Source organism: Bombyx mori, chromosome 5 (genome assembly GCF_030269925.1).
Source record: "Bombyx mori chromosome 5, ASM3026992v2".
NCBI classification, from domain to species: Eukaryota; Metazoa; Arthropoda; class Insecta; order Lepidoptera; family Bombycidae; genus Bombyx; species Bombyx mori.
In genome coordinates, this window is record NC_085111.1 from 2842223 (window position 1) to 2859246 (window position 17024).

The 17024-nt window shown below is 36.2% G+C and overlaps 1 protein-coding gene across 1 annotated transcript in view; it reads right to left on the bottom strand.

The window, feature by feature from the left end:
- LOC101741547 (solute carrier organic anion transporter family member 74D) overlaps positions 1-16352 on the bottom strand; it is an 87633-nt gene extending 71281 nt beyond the window's left edge. Inside the window, exon 1 of the mRNA XM_012695706.4 lies at positions 15937-16352. The gene's annotated coding sequence lies outside the window, so the exon portion shown is untranslated. The remainder of the gene's footprint in view (positions 1-15936) is intronic.
- Positions 16353-17024: the final 672 nt, after the last annotated feature.

A 17024-nucleotide genomic window follows, 5' to 3' on the forward strand; every position in this document is an offset into this window, starting at 1 on the left:
TTCACGGCAGAAATAGGCGGGGCGGTGGTACCTACCCGTACGGACTCACAAGAGGTCCTACCACCAGTAATTACGCAAATTATAATTTTGCGGGTTTGATTTTTACTGCACGATGCTATTCCTTCACCGTGGAAGTCAATCGTGAACATTTGTTAAGTACGTATTTCATTAGAAAAATTGGTACCCGCCTGCGGGATTCGAACACCAGTGCATCGCTCGACACAAATGCACCGGACGTCTTATCCTTTAGGCCACGACGACTTCAAAATAGTACGTAATTTAAAAAAAAAAGATTTCCCAGCTATGTTTGTTTCACCGGTTCCACTCAAAGGACCGTGTCTTTTTTTTTTCGAACCGGTGGTAGAGATAACTTATATTGACATTGAATAATTGTAAATAGACATGCTTTAACAAAAACCGACTTCAAATAGAAAAAAAAAGATATTCCAAAACAAATTAATATACACTAAAAACAATAATCATCGAAATCGGTTGGCGTGATATTGAGTTATTGAGTTATTATTCTTCTATTTGTCGCGCACGTACTTAATGCAAATTTAAGACTTATATAGTTTTCTCGTGAATACCATTATCAGAACTGGACTACATTGAAATGGGACGACACGGCAAGCGTCAGCTTTCTAATAAAAAAATAATCATCAAAATCGATTCACCCAGTCAAAAGATATGAGGTAACAAACATAAAAAAAACATACAGAGAACCTCCTTTTTTGAAGTCGATTAAAATAATAATTTGTTGACATTAAAATAAACGATTTGAATTTGTAATTACGATACGGGGGAGTTTTATGATAAACACTCGACGTTGACTTTTGAAGAATCTTAAAGTGTTGATAGAGTATTCATAGTAGAGGAAAAGAGGCTATATATCTTGACCCTATTATACTCAAATAATAGCTATTCAATTCGATGAAATTCAATTAACCAGCACAACACCAAAATCGAATAACGTTCCTAATTAAAAAAATAGAGCCTATTATACCTTCTATGGTGTGACTTTATTTATTTTTTATTATTTCAGAAATCGAATAGTATAGGTATATAGAGACCCAAAATACTTGGTACTAAGGCAGAAAATAGCCTCGTAATACCAATATTCCGAGAAGGTACGGCTCATGACAGCTACCAATTGTTTTTTCGTATTAGGAACTTGGATCTGAAGAATAAAATAAGAAAATGCACTACAAAGAAAACTAGGCGTTAATGTAAATATCGATAAATTTAAAGCCATAGCGAAAGCCGATCCTAGTCAAACGACCTAACAGTTAAAGTCGGCATTCGTCTTAATTTACCCAGAATACTGACTACCGCCCTCCGAATTGCCAAGAACTAGCGATCTGGGTCACATTAAAATTAACTGACACGCACAGAGAAGCATGCGTTGAGGTTTGCTTTAGTGGGTAGGTACAGAAACCAAGGGATATTGTGACGTATTATGAAACGGCTATGGCCGAAAAGATAAGGCGACACGTGTATCGGGCTATGCGACTGTGCTCAGTGTTCAAATCTCAGTGCCAATATTTCTAATGTAATACGTATAATAAAAATTAAATCTGCCAACATATAATTGGCGTCATTACTGGTAGTGGGCGCATCTTGTGAGGGTAGGTATCATAACCCTGCTTATAGATTATCTTTCATCCCATATCATCTCATTTCATTTCATTTCATTTTATGCCATGTTTCACATTAATCAACTTCATTTCATTTCATAATGTATTTTTTCATATAAAAAAAGGTTTCTAAAGGTCTTAGCTACCAGGGCATAAAATCCCTTAAAAAATATTATCTTATGTATAAATATTTTGAAGTTTGAAGAATGGGACAACCTTTATACTAACACAATTGAGACTTAGAGCTTATGTCTCAAGATGGGTAGAGCTATCCTCTTTAATATGCTCATCAGCCTCTATCCCTAGCCCCATCCTATTTCGTTAACACCAGGCGGTTTCATAAAGAAGTTTTAATAAACAAACATATGAATGTTTTTGTTGGGAAATTTTCAAAACATTATCGGGCCTTTGAAGTAACAAACATTTAAAATACATTAAGATCTAAAAATAATTGACTCGAATCGAAGCGCCTTGAACAATTGACGCGCCTCTCGTCTCGGTTCCGATAGAACGCGAGACCAATTAAAAAATGCTTTTTTCACACGATAACTTGTTTTTATACGCCATCAATGGAATTGGTCGCGTGACAATTTGCTGTAACCAACCCTGCTATAACATTGTAAGCTCCGCGCGGAATGCTGGACTCGTAACATCGACTTACAAATACTAACCAGACATACAGTCAGTACGAAGCCTTACTTAGCCATTGCGGACTTGCATAAATAGTGAGCAGCTTTTTATTTAGAGTTCTAACTAAAAGGTACGTGAGTTATAATACTGTTCTCTTTTTTTTTTAATAACGCAAGCTGGTCTCGCCTCGATTCCGCTCATTGCATAAAGATTTATGCATAGCAAATTCATATAGACGAAGAAAACAACTTTTTTCGTGATCATAAATATGCGATGATGCACTTTTTGTATTCTAATATAATCTATGAGGCCGCATGCGCTTTAAGGTGCTTTGTTAGTGAAATAAACAAAAGAATGACGCAAATCTATCTGTACACTGTTAATATTTATAATGAATATAAATTGATCGGTACCGATTCATAATCAATTTTATTATTCTCCATTTTTTTTACGTCGTAAGAACAGGGATGGTGTACTTAACAATTGTTGTTTCAAACGTATTAAATCGATTAAAACACAAACTAACATATGTGATGCATAAATAAATAACATAAGCCATCATTTTCTGAATTCAAACATTACTAGAGGTCCCGCAGTAGTCGAAATTCGACTATAATTAATTGGAATTGTAAGTTTGTACACTATTATGATTGTATTTTATACTTCTATAATCACAAATTTCGCCAAGACTACACTATAAAAACATTAACAAAGGCAAACAATATTTAATCTATTCTCAATTTGACAACAGACGCCAAGAACAAAAGTTTGACAATAAATAGTATGCATGCGTGTGTGCGTCAAATACATGGTCTGTAGTGTGTGTAATGTTTTCTTTATTGATTTAATGTATATTTTATGCATTATTTAAAAAAAATATTAGCATTGTGCACTTCTTCTCTATATTCTCTTTAAGTGTGGGAAATTTCATACTCCTCCGTCCCCGCAATTTTCGTAAAAATGGATACAAAGATTTTGCTTCACGTATTAATATATAGATACACAAAAACCACATTGTCTTTGGTCACCAACGTTGTCTGTGGTGTACATAATATATATTCTTGTTTTAAATACCTATATTTCTTATATAAAAAAGTTATACATTACTAGGTGTCTTGCGGTTAAACCGAATGCTTAATTGAGATATAAAAAAACCTAAGTGTACTGGAAATGGTAATTCAACTTACGTTAATCGCAAAAGAGTCAGTAAATATATACGCTCTCATTTGCTCGTATAATCGGTTCTATTGGGAAATACACGAAGCAACATAAATCGCGCTACGAATAATTTCAATAGTTTTCAGTTACAAGCCTTTTATTAGGTTCTCGTGAGTCGAAAACACAATTAATTCATAGTTTTATCTCACATTAATTATATTCATGTTACAATTTCCTTCCTTTCCGTGCGTTCGTAGCTGCGGACTACTGTCGACTCTAAAAAGTGTGCGTTTTAGGCATGAACCATCCGTCTGCCGAGCAAAAACAACCAGTTTGACAGAAGACCTACCCTCTGCGTTACGACACACGAACAACATTTCCTATGCGGATATCACAGTATACACTAATTAAATAACTAGAACAGAATTAACGATACTGATCCAAAAAGCCGAAAAATATAATATGTACAATAAACTCTAGAGAAATAGAGAGGGAGAAAGAGAGAGCGATGGAGGGAGAAAGAGAGAGAGAGAGAGAGAGAAATGGAGGGAGAGAGAGAGAGAGAGAGAAAGATAGAGGAGAATTATTGCACACCAAAACACAACATTTAAAAAAGCAGTCAACAAGTATGTAGATACGTTTGTACAATAGGCGGTCTTATCGCTAAAAGCGATCTCTTCCAGACAACTGTTTAATTTACAGAAATTCTGGAAAAGATAAAGATACAGCGTACATAAACTCTATGTGATTATAAATGAAAATTGATCGTGAATTTCAACGGTTTAGAGATTACTTGACATAATTTCATATGAACTTATGTAGTTAACGATCGCTATAATATCAAAAATATATTATTTAAATGGCTATTTAGACAAATTTAATAATTCATCTCGCAGAAATCGAATGACAAATATAGGTTTATTTATCTTAACGAATTTCGATAGCGCTCGCTCTGTGATCTATCTAGCGACCCACATTCCTATTTCCCACTAAGCTTTACGTGAATTTACCGCGTAATTGAGATTTATATCAAATAGTTTCGTTCGAGCAAGAGCCCCGTACGGTACTATTACACATGCTTCTCCTAGGTATTTTATCATATTGCCTCGTTCTAACAAGGATGTTATCCTTGAACTAAAAACTAATACAATATTAACATGCAAAGCTTTTATCGGTGCCCGTAGAAAACGATCAGCCAGTGACTTCGGCCCCTATTAGCGTATCTACGTAATATTTTATCTCTTGTTTAATAGGTCAACAGTTATAATTATTACTCTAACGTGTATTTATTTTGTAACATTTATCAGTGATCTAGCGTTAATTGGGTATAGAGATTCATTGGTGGTTTTAAACCTTTTTTTTTTAATCTATTTTGACTATAGTACAATTTTTATTTACTGGTGGTAGGACCTCTTGTGAGTCCGCGCGGGTGAGTACCACCACCCTGCCTATTTCTGCCGTGAAGCAGTAATGCGTTTCGGTTTGAAGCGTGGGACAGCCGTTGTAACTATACTTAAGACCTTAGAACTTATATCTCAAGGTGGGTGGCGCATTTACGTTCTGGATGTCTATGGGCTCCAGTAACCACTTAACACCAGGTGGGCTGTGAGCTCGTCCACCCAACTAAGCAATAAAAAAAAAAGCTGGACAAAGAAAATGACAAAAGGAAAAAATAATGTTTTTAGTTAGGTATTGCGCAGACGGCCCTCACGGTCTTTCTTACTGGAACTAAAAGACATCGCAATGCTGCTGCCGCCATTCTCCTTGGAACAAGATGTTCAGATCAGATTTGACTGCTACTTAAATTTTTCCTTATATAAATTTTTATTTCATTAAATCAAAAAACATCAAAACTATTATTACATACTGTGGCAAATTAAATTCAATTACATCAGGTACAGACATTATAAACCGAATCGTAATTCGCTATGAACTAGCAATTTTCTTAATATTGATGAATTTAAATTTAATAGTTTTATAACGAATCACGCTTTGTTTGTGGTACTTACTCTGCGAGAAACCTTCCTTGAAGCGCTAACAGAAACTGTACCAAGTATCAAATTAATACGATACTCGGATGGGCCAATGAGGTCCCGATCCAACTGCTGTTAAGCAATTGCCGTCGTCCGTCATAAGATAGACAGTTTCCCTGTTAAACCCCATAGTCCATTCCCATTTCCTAAGGTCCGTATGGATTCTTTGTACGAAATATACCTCTCTTGAAACAAAAAGTAAGCAAAATAATATTCAATTCGACTCTAATAACACAATTTCCTTCTAAGCGTCCTCTGTTATAACATATTGATTAACTGCTATTCCGAGAACAAATTGCGATAGTGCACCGTTCGATCGTTCTACAGCAAATATCTGTTGTCAAGGTACTTTCATAACGCATTTATTTCAGAGGTCATTGTTATCTTTTGGCGCTTGTTATCTTTGTAGCGGGAAAAGATCATATAGAACGAATGATTTCGTAAGATATATATTTTTCTAAAGAAAAACGACAACGCGGCCTTGTGATGATCATAATCACCTGACTATAGGTCATAGACAGAGCCATGTAATAATATTTAATGCCAGATTGTATTTGCAAGCTGTACCTAATGATACAATAGTTGTTTTTAAAAATTTACGAATTTTTACACATTTCATCGTACCTCTTAACTAATAGACAACAATTTTCAATTCAATAGGCCAAATGCCAGAGAACTCAGAACACGTTTCGTTATTAGTATTTTAATCACAAAATGCAATAAGGTGGTACTCAAAAAGGCTGCAATACAACAACGAATTCAACGTATGCACTTCTCCGTATATTTCCAAAGTCACTGATATGAAACAGCAAGAAGCACATACTTCGGATCGAATTCCTTTATTATTTCCGGTCACCGTTCTCGTCGAACCCGTCGCTTGCGACGAAGGGCTCGACGAATGAATTAACTCATAGACACAACCCACTGAATTTCTTGCCGGTCTTCTCAGTGGGTCGCGTTTCCGATCCGGTGGTAGATTCTGCGAAGCACTGCTCTTGCTAGGGCCAGTGTTAGCAACACTCCCGGTTTGAGCCCCGTGAGCTCACCTACACGTCAAGGAGAAGGTGAAATAGCCTCTCAAAGCTATCAGCATAGGCAGGAACAATATACATTTATCTCCCGTAGATGGGCAAATGTGATAAGCGTATTTTTTAATTTATGTATTAGATCTCTATTATATTAGATACAAGGTACGGGGTATATGTGCAAACTGATGACCATAAAGTTGTGTACGTATTCTATTTAGCTTCAAGTTAACAGAGAACGCGACATAGTAGTGTGGGAAAACCACCCAAGGGGGGTGTTTGCTCATTCTGTTCATCGATTAACTAGAGATACATTAAATAAAAACCCACAATTTATCGATTTGGTGTAATTGATGATACATATACGTAACCAGAGCGTTGCTGGTGGCTTGATTTGATAACTAATAAATTGAAATGATAAGATAAGATCCCAAGTCAATAGCCATCTCGACATTTTATTGAATGCGTGGGCCGCAAACGATGCACAATATTATGTATGAAGTCGAAGGCATAATGGCACTCCACAAAGCACACACACATAGAGACAGTGATATAATTGCGTATGTATTGCCAATTTGATAACTACTTTGATGAGATCTTCATTAAATTATGATATCTTTAACGAGCCTAAGCTACAACATTCACCTGTGTCAAGGCGATTTCGAATAGATAACTTTAATAAACAGTTAGTTTAGCTGCTAATTACTTACTTTTATGAGGACTTTACTAAAATTTTGAAGTCGTCGTGGCCTAAAGGATAAGACGTCCGGTGCATTCGTATGTAGCGATGCACCGGTGTTCGAATCCCGAAGGCGGGTACCAATTTTTCTAATGAAATACGTACTCAACAAATGTTCACGATTGACTTCCACGGTGAAGGAATAACATCGTGTAATAAAAACCAAACCCGCAAAATTATAATTTGCGTAATCACTGGTGGTAGGACCTCTTGGGAGTCCGCACGGGTAGGTACCACCACCCCGCCTATTTCCGCCGTGAAGCAGTAATGCGTTTCGGTTCGAAGGATGGGGTAGCCGTTGTAACTATACTGAGACCTTAGAACTTATATCTCGAGGTGGGTGGCGCATTTACGTTGTAGATGTCTATGGGCTCCAGTAACCACTTAACACCAGGTGGGCTGTGAGCTCGTCCATCCATCTAAGCAATAAAAATAAAAAAGTCTATTGTACTTTAAAATGTACCTTAAGCTTCTGTTACGTAGATGCCGTACAGCTGGATTGACATTTAAAAATTTTTATCTATTGCAGTTTTCTCCCACAATATTTTCTGCCTTTGCCTAAATGGGCGAACTACCTGTCAACTTACCAGGCACATGGTCACCGGAGCGCACAGGGCAAGAAAATCGCTATCAGTATTTTCTTCGGTTTTTGGGAATCGTAAACATAATTAAAATAACTTTTACTGCTTATTCTTTTATTTATTTTTATTGCTTAGATTGGTGGACGAGCTCACAGCCCACCTGGTGTTAAGTGGTTACTGGAGTCCATAGACATCTACAATGTAAATGCGCCACCCACCTTGAGATATAAGTTCTAAGGTCTCAGTATAGTTACAACAGCTACCCCACCCTTCAAACCGAAACGCATTACTGCTTCACGGCAGAAATAGGCAGGGTGGTGGTACCTACCCGTGCGGACTCACAAGAGGTCCTACCACCAGTACAGTTTTAGTTTCAGTTTACCTACTGTTTTGATGGTCCCGGACAAGGGGTATTCAAAACAATTCAAAATATTGGAGCTAATTTAATGGAAAAAAGACACGGGATCAAACCGTAAAAATACCTACTTTTAATTAATTATAAAATGGCATTTTGCTGCTGTTGTGCAAAGTCAAAAGTTGAAACCGTCATTGGTTCCCCATGTTTTCTAAACTCAAGCCCTATTATAAGACACTATTTTTTTCACCATAAGATTGACTTAGATCTGTACGTTTTGCTTTTATTAGCTCGTGAAATGTGTTCGGTGGATATCTGAAAAAACGTCGTAACAAAAAAGAGGAATTTCTGGATTACTGTTAATTCTCATAGTAATCAATTTGTGGAAACTGGGAACGGTTGATTTAGATCTAGCTTTACTGTTATTAGCCAGAGCTGGGATAGCGGAATCCGGTCGCATAGACTAAATCCTCTCAAAAGCGTTGCAAAACGACAACTACTGAACGACAATTCACAAGCGAAAAGCTATAAAATTACCGCGACAATGGAACAGGCCCCTAATATAATAATATTTGTGGCTAGTTTTATTGAAACAGATTGACATTACTAAATTGTAAATGACGAATTTATCACCTCGTCCTTGACACGGTCGTCTATTCAACTCTCCAATCGCGCATATTTGACTCCGATTGACAGTGGCAATTTTTTTTTTTATAGATATCTTTATACTAATACGTGAAGCAAAAATTTTGGACCACTTTTTACGAAAATTGTGCGGACGGAGGAGTACGAAATTTCCCTCGCTTATAGAGAATATAGAGAAGGAGTGCAGAATATTAATATTTTTTTAATTATGCATAAGAAATACATTAAATCAATAAAAAAAACATTACACACACTAACATGTATTTGACACACACAAGCATGCATACTATTTGTTTATTGTCAAACTTTTCTTAATGCCTATAGTATGTTATCAAATTGAGAATAGATTGAATATTGGTTCTTTGTTAATATTTATATAAAATGTAGTCTTAGCGAAACCTGTGATTATAAAATAGAAGTATAATAGTCTTTGACAATAAGAATCATAATTGTGTACAAACTTATAATTTCAATTAATTATAGTCAAATTTCGACTACCGGGGGACCCTTAGCAAATAATAAATGCGAGTAAAAAGAAAAAATAGATACATTACGTAACTCAGAAACTTCTGGAGATGTGGTTTATTGAAGTAACGTGTTTAACTTGTAAATTTATATGTCTGATCTTCATAGATCTGTCAGGCAGTTCGTGCACGATCTATATAAAATTCAATTGAGCTTTTTTTTTTTATTGCCTTTGTAGGCAGACGAGCGTACAGCCCACCTGATGGTAAGTGGTTACCGTCGCCCATGGACTTCAGCAATGCCAGGAGCAGAGCCAAGCCGCTGCCTACTGCTTAATACTCTCCACAAGCCTCGTTTGAAGAAGGACATGTCATAGCGTTCGGGAAACACCGTGGAGGGGAGCTCATTCCAAAGCCGGAAGCTATTATTCTTACTAGTGTTCGCTCATTCATCGAAATTCGACCATAACTACTGACACCTTAAAGTTTAAATTGATTTTATGTATTATGACATTCTCCCTTTAATTTTGTTATTATTGAATCATTTCGGGTAAAGTTGGAAAAAAATAATTGTTATATTATTTCTATTGATTACACTAAGGCTCATCACTAGCTCGTAGTAGTAGTAGTAACTGTTTTGTGTCTACCTGTCCTGGTGAAACTGGAAAGGTCTCGGGGCCAACAGTAATACCTCATTCATAAAAAAAAACTCTTTTGTCTTTGGCTATTTATTATCACTATTATGAATACTATTTTACTAGACTACATACTGCTTTGAATTTCAGAACTTTATTTTATGGTTTTCAATCGATTGTCGACAAGTGATCATTTTAATTAAAGTTAACGCATAAACAAACTAAAGACCTCCCGAAAGAACTCCACCTATCACGCGTAATGTGGTCGTCAAGGAAAAAACAAAAAAAAAACGATCGAAGTTTCCTCGATGGAAACGTTAAGGCCACAACTGCTTACAAATAAGAAAAGAAAAAAAGTCGCCGCAAAACTGTTGATTGAGTGTTGAGTAACGCAATTAAATGTTTAGTTAAAAATTTTTAAATAATTAATATCGGTGGTAAACACTTCACGCTTTCTGGACGTACGCATGAAGAAAGTAAAAACGTGGGCGAGCCAAATGAGATAATATTAGCACTACAGACTAGTGCCACTCGCCTTACCGCACTCGCTTTCTTTTATTACTACAATATTAAGTATATAAACGTAGGTACTTGACAAGCGATGGATAGGGAGTCGAATAATATTGTGTATCAGTCGCTGTATGTGCCACTGAGCCTAATCGGTTTTTTTTTTTTCCTACCTAAGCTGGTAGCCTAGAGAGGCTATTCCAGCGGAACCTTAACTAGTAGGTGAGCTCACGGGGCTCAAACCTGACAACGATGCTAACACGAACCCTAGCAAGAGTCGTGCTTCGCAGAATCTACCACCGGATCGGAAACGCGACCCACTGAGAAGATCCGGCGAGAAACTCAGTGGGCTGTGTCTGAGGGTTAATTTGCTCGTCGAGCCCTTCGTCGCAAGCGACGGGTTCGACGAGAACGGTTACCGGTGCTTGAAGTACCTAGAAGCACCGTTAGTGGATCGGGAGGATCCGAGATGACGCGTTTTGGGCGACGTCGACTGCTTTCCATTCTTTCCGCAGAATCGGGAATGATCGGAAATATATAAGCGCAGTCTTGAATAAACATTACCATCAACTGAGTTCGGCGACAATCCTTAATTAGAAACTGAATAATCGGATCAAATTAAACTCATCGATGTACTCGTGTCAGATGGATGAATTTGACAACGCTGCAATAGTCCTCACTTATTTCTTCTTATATAAAAAAAAAAGAAAAAAAAAGAGCCGCTTGACTTGACAACTTCTTGCCTTGGTAAAAATTCCTTTCAAACTCCGAAATTGGTCCCCGAAGGCCAATAATGGATTTTATAGGATGTTAAAAAAACACATTGTATTCGCAAATCAGAATACGTAATAATATCTACATCTACTTATGCCATTAAGAGATAATGCGACGGCATCCGCTTTCCTTATATCTTCATAACTTCGACTTTGTTTTTTAATAACCTATCAGTTTATCTGTGAATTACTCTCACTTAATTATACTATCAAGGTAATATTGATGAGAGAAAGGTAGATATATCGTTTTAAGCGACATTTTGACAAATTAACAGAAGTCTAAATAAGAAGAATAGAAGAATAAATTTTAATAAATTTGAATTAAAAATAGTGTAAGAAAAAATTATTTTATTGTAAAAAAGCGTGAAGTGCACGGTATAAGTAGTTATAAATATTTTATGAACAGATATGAGTAGAAGGGTTATTTTGATAATATATCCTGAAAAGCACCCCACGCTCTTTTTACAATAAAATATTTTTTTCTTACACTATTTTTAATTCAAATTTATTAAAATTTATTTTCTATCTTCTAGTTGGATTTCTATAAAAGCGTATTTTGTTATTTTTTTTAAACTATTATTTATTTTTCATTATTTAGTTGAATTTCAATTTTTTCATTTTGGTTTTTTTGTAAATTTTTTTTTAAATATTGAATAGTCATCAGTCCTTAATAGGTATACCAAATTTCGAGTTAATCCGACGTTTTGAAGAGGGTCAAAATCATGTTCAAAGATTCCGTTATAAACATATATACATACGTCTGAAGCTAATAAAAGCGTATTAAGAACTTGTAATTAACTATTTAAATTGTCACTATGAATTTTTAAGGGTTACCGTTTACCGTCATCGCAAACGTAGGCAATGCCAGAAACACCACTCTCTGTGACTCTTCCGATTATTTTTTCAGGGTTATTTTCTTTTCAAACCACCTTTCAAGAAGTATTCGCTTAACATGGCGCTTGATTTCGAGGCTTCTTAGAATATTTCAACAAGAGTAATGCTTCATGTCTGGCAATACGTTAATAAAAAAATGTAAATAAAAAACGTGAAAACAATTGTCATTAATATCGTTTTAGTATCTCTACCGCTAACGAATAGACTTGAAATTCTAAGATGAACTGCAATAGACATCAGGAAACTATATTACGAAGTTTATGTAGTTACAAGCTCTTTCCTAACCACATTCACTTTCGTTTGGTCGAATAACTTTACTCTGTTTCTTTGTGATGGGATGGGAAAGAGAAAAAAAAAGAAAGACATGGCATTAGCTTGTAATAGGACGCGGGTAGGTATCACCATCCTGTCCATGTCCGTCGGGAAACAGTATTCCGATTTGTAACAATATGTGGGAACAAATTACGCACGGTCATCTGGACCCCAATTTAGGATTCTCTGTATTATGGATACTAGAGTCTGACATACTTACTTTATATAAGTAGTTTAAATATACACATATATAGATAATAGACACCCAGATAAAGTGCAAACAAACCTGTTCATCACACAATGTTTTCCCGATGTAGGAATCGAACCCACGACCCTCGCCACAATAGTGAGGGCCGCTAAATACTGGGTCACCGAGTCAATCAAAAAGATGAGTCTGTCGTTATACAATATATTAGTTCTTTTTTCCTACCTAGCTGAGAGCCTTGAGAGGCTATTTCAGCGTAACCTTAACTAGCAGGTGAGTTCACGGGGCTCAAACCTGACGACGTTGCTAACACTGGCCCTAGCAAGAGCCGTGCTTCGCAGAATCTACCACCGGATCGGAAACGCGACCCAATGAGAAGATCCGGCGAAAAACTCAGTGGACTGTGTCTGAAGGTTATATTGAGACTTCAACGCATAATAAAGCGAACAACAAATATCTCTTCATTTGGTAGCAACCTTATAATTATCATTTACAAATAATAAAAAACCAAGAAGAGCTCATAGCTTGGTGTCGTTAGACAAAGCACACAGGCAACACCCTGAGTCGTGAGGTCAAATGGTCAAATGTTACTGAACGCCAAACGAAAAATCGAGTCCGAGAAATTAGATTATCCTATTTTGACGACGTATAGTATATTGACATATTGCCGACGGCATTAGAAGCGGGTCGTTCTTTGCGATGGAGTCTTCAATAAGTTTATATGTACGAAATTAAATTCACTTCAGACTCACACCAAAAAATTCAGAGACAAATTACGATCACCTCTGCCGACCCATTAAGAGGGATTATGCCCACCTCATTGCGCATCTTCAGTGCTATTCTATGTGAAAGAAAAAACGTTCCAAAAATGGTAGTAAAACCTCTTGTCAGTTCGCACGGGAGGTACCACCGCCCTGTCTATTTCTGCCGTGAAGCAGTAACGCGTTTCAGTTTGAAGGGCGGGGCAACCGTTGTAACTATACTGAGACCTTCGAACTTATATCTCAAGGTGGATGGCGCATATACGTTGTAGATGTCCACGGGCTCTAGTAACCACTTAACACCAGGTGGGCTGTGAACTCGTCCACCCGTCTAAGCAATAACAAAAATAAAAACTTGCGAACTTGATACATCAAGGTATTTGTGGACTAGTTGGCATGATTGCATGATGCGAATTCTGTGTTCGGTTGTAATGACAATTGTTACACTCTTCAGATAAATTTCCAGGACAATAATATGGACTGATTCACTCACACACATTGTTTTATGATACACAAACGTTCTTTGTTCCCCAATCGTGTTATAAAGTTACAAATTTTAAAGATATATGTATGAAAATTACTTTGAATTCTTCTGAACCACTTTAGCACTTTATTTTTCGCTGTCAGCTGCAACTTATCTTAAATATCTATTGGAAATTATATATTTCACTGTCATATTAAACCGTTAAAGACGCAAGTTTGCGCGTTCACTGCGAAGAAGGACCCCTTTGTCATGGCGCCACAATTCCAAGGAGTATCCCTGCAACCTTCCGAGAGTATTGGGATACTTGGGGTCGACATTTCGAGCGATGTCCAGTTTCGGAGTCATCTGGAAGGCAAAGCCAAGTTGGCGTCCAAAATGCTGGGAGTCCTCAACAGAGCGAAGCGGTACTTCACGCCTGGATAAAGGCTTTTGCTTTATAAAGCACAAGTCCGGCCTCGCGTGGAGTACTGCTCCCATCTCTAGGCCGGGGCTCCCAAATACCAGCTTCTTCCATTTGACTCCATACAGAGGAGGGCCGTTCGGATTGTCAATAATCCCATTCTCACGGATCGTTTGGAACCTCTGGGTCTGCGAAGGGACTTCGGTTCCCTTTGTATTTTATACCGTTTGTTCCATGGGGAGTGCTCTGAGGAATTGTTCGAGATGATACCGGCATCTCGTTTTTACCATCGCACCGCCCGCCACCGGAGTAGAGTTCATCCATACTACCTGGAGCCACTGCGGTCATCCACAGTGCGTTTCCAGAGGTCTCTTTTGCCACGTACCATCCGGCTATGGAATGAGCTCCCCTCCACAGTGTTTCCCGAGCGCTATGACATCTCCTTCTTCAAACGAGGCTTGTGGAGAGTATTAAACGGTAGGCAGCGGCTTGGCTCTGCCCCTGGCATTGCTGACATCCATGGGCGACGGTAACCACTCACCATCAGGTGGGCCGTATGCTCGTCTGCCTACAAGGGCAATAAAAAATAAAAAAATATATTTAAAAAATATGGAACTTATTTTGTTTTCTATTTTTAAATCTACATTTAATTATAGATTGGTAAAAATAAAATTAATTTTTTTTCAGCAAATGAGCATTTGGTGGTGGTATGTAATAGCGTTAAGTGGTCACCAGAGTTAATGTACATAGCTATGTGAATGCAACTACCAAAACTGAAACACAAAGTCACAAAATTTATTAGGTAACATCTCTCCAACCATTTATGTTGAAATATATGATTGCTTTCCAGTAGAAATTGGCAGGACAGTTTTAAATTTTTAAAAAGTGTCCAATATTTGTCGAATCCTAGAGTTACCATCACGGCACTGACAGAAAGATATCACTGATACTTAAGACAAAAGGATTTCGATGATATTTAAGCCATTATTAACACAGTGATCCCATGCGAAAACATAGCTCGTGAGCCACATGTGGCTCCTTGACTCCTTGGCTATGGCTCTTAAACAAAATGTTATGTTTGGTTCTGGAACCTAATATTACTTATTATCTTGCCTTGTAACAGAGGAGTTAGCAGTTTTAAAACACAAGCATTCCAGTTGGAATGCTTGAAATTTTTATATATGATAAAAAATGGCTCTTTGAATAACTTGCAATTATGTTTATCTATATTTGGCTCTTTTGGCAAGGTTGGTTGGTCGGAAGGTTGCTGACCACTGCATTATATGTTTATAATCAGAGTTATAGTTGCCATATTTTAAGATTTGAAATCATTTTCATTAGCGTAGCGTCAATGTCTTAGTTTTGTTTAGTACAAATTAATTTATTTCTGCACATAATGGTGTGATTCTGCAGGTTTTCTTTTTATAACAATATCATGTTAGACATTCACTGTTTAGTTCATTTTTAGCTACTTTGGTGCCACAGATCAAAGCCACAATATAATGACAAAAACATAACACCTATATTTTTTTTCAATTAATTCTCTTTATTCCAGTTTGATAACTTATGTATTGCTGTCAAGCTTATTAGTTATTCAATTGTCACAACAAAATTATTTTAAACAAAACTTCTGAAGCCTTGAAGAAACATGATAATCTTATGGTCCTTCAGTATAGAAAAAAAGAATAAAATTCGACTTACCTTCCAGAGTTCCGCTCAGATCTCACACACTTGAAATGATTGCATTACTTTTACTTTTTATAGTATTTGGTTTTGTGTGTTCGCGTCGAAAACTTAACGCTTATAATGATTACGGATACCAATACAACGATAATAAATATTAGAGGGCCGAAATTATTGCTAAAATATTTTAAATAACTAAGTAAATATAAAATTTGATCTTTATAAGTCGACACTATTTCGTCTACAACAGAACCGAACATTAACTCGTTACCGCAACAAGAATTCATCACAATATACAAAATAACATATTGTAAATTTAGCTAAGTATATTGTTCTATTTTTTGTTCATAAAGTTTAATAATTAAGTTAGTTTTGTGTGTAAAATTGACATAAGATTTATTTTATTGTTATCGGCATGTAAACACCTGACAATGACATTAACATTTTTTGAATGTTGACTTTTAATTAGTGTTACTCGCGTAAAAAATATACTATTTTTTTGTGCAAAATTATATACCTATTGCACAGACAGCCTTACAGAAGTTATAGCGTTTGAGTATAATAATAATTACTTAATTTTTCCAGATGAAATCTGAAAAAACACATGATTCTAAAGATATGATATAAACTATCTTCTACATACATACAGTACTGGTCATATAATTAACAATGATTTGAAGTGCCAAACTTATTTAGTTGTGTTTTCTGTCTTAAAAATAACTAGTTGTGTTTTATTTTACAAACAGTTGCATGAATAGAGCAAACAGAATTATGAATATAGAATGAAATCTCTAACTTTTTCGCAAATATTTCTAATTACAAATTCAATTAAAGCTAGACAAATAATTAAGGACGGTTTAATAAACTGCTCTAGAATAGTGGATAAAGAAAAAAGTAATTTAATACGAAAAAAGTAATTTAATACCGTTTTAAGCTGAAGTTACTTTAAAATTGGTAGTAAGAATTACATATCACAGCTTATAATTACTGCTTTACACCGGCAAGGTGTTGACTCTATCAATTTTTCACATTCCACAAGAGTGATAGAGTTCCATTAATCTAAAAAAACGTACAGCTTTCTTAAATTGCCATACTGTCCATTTGAA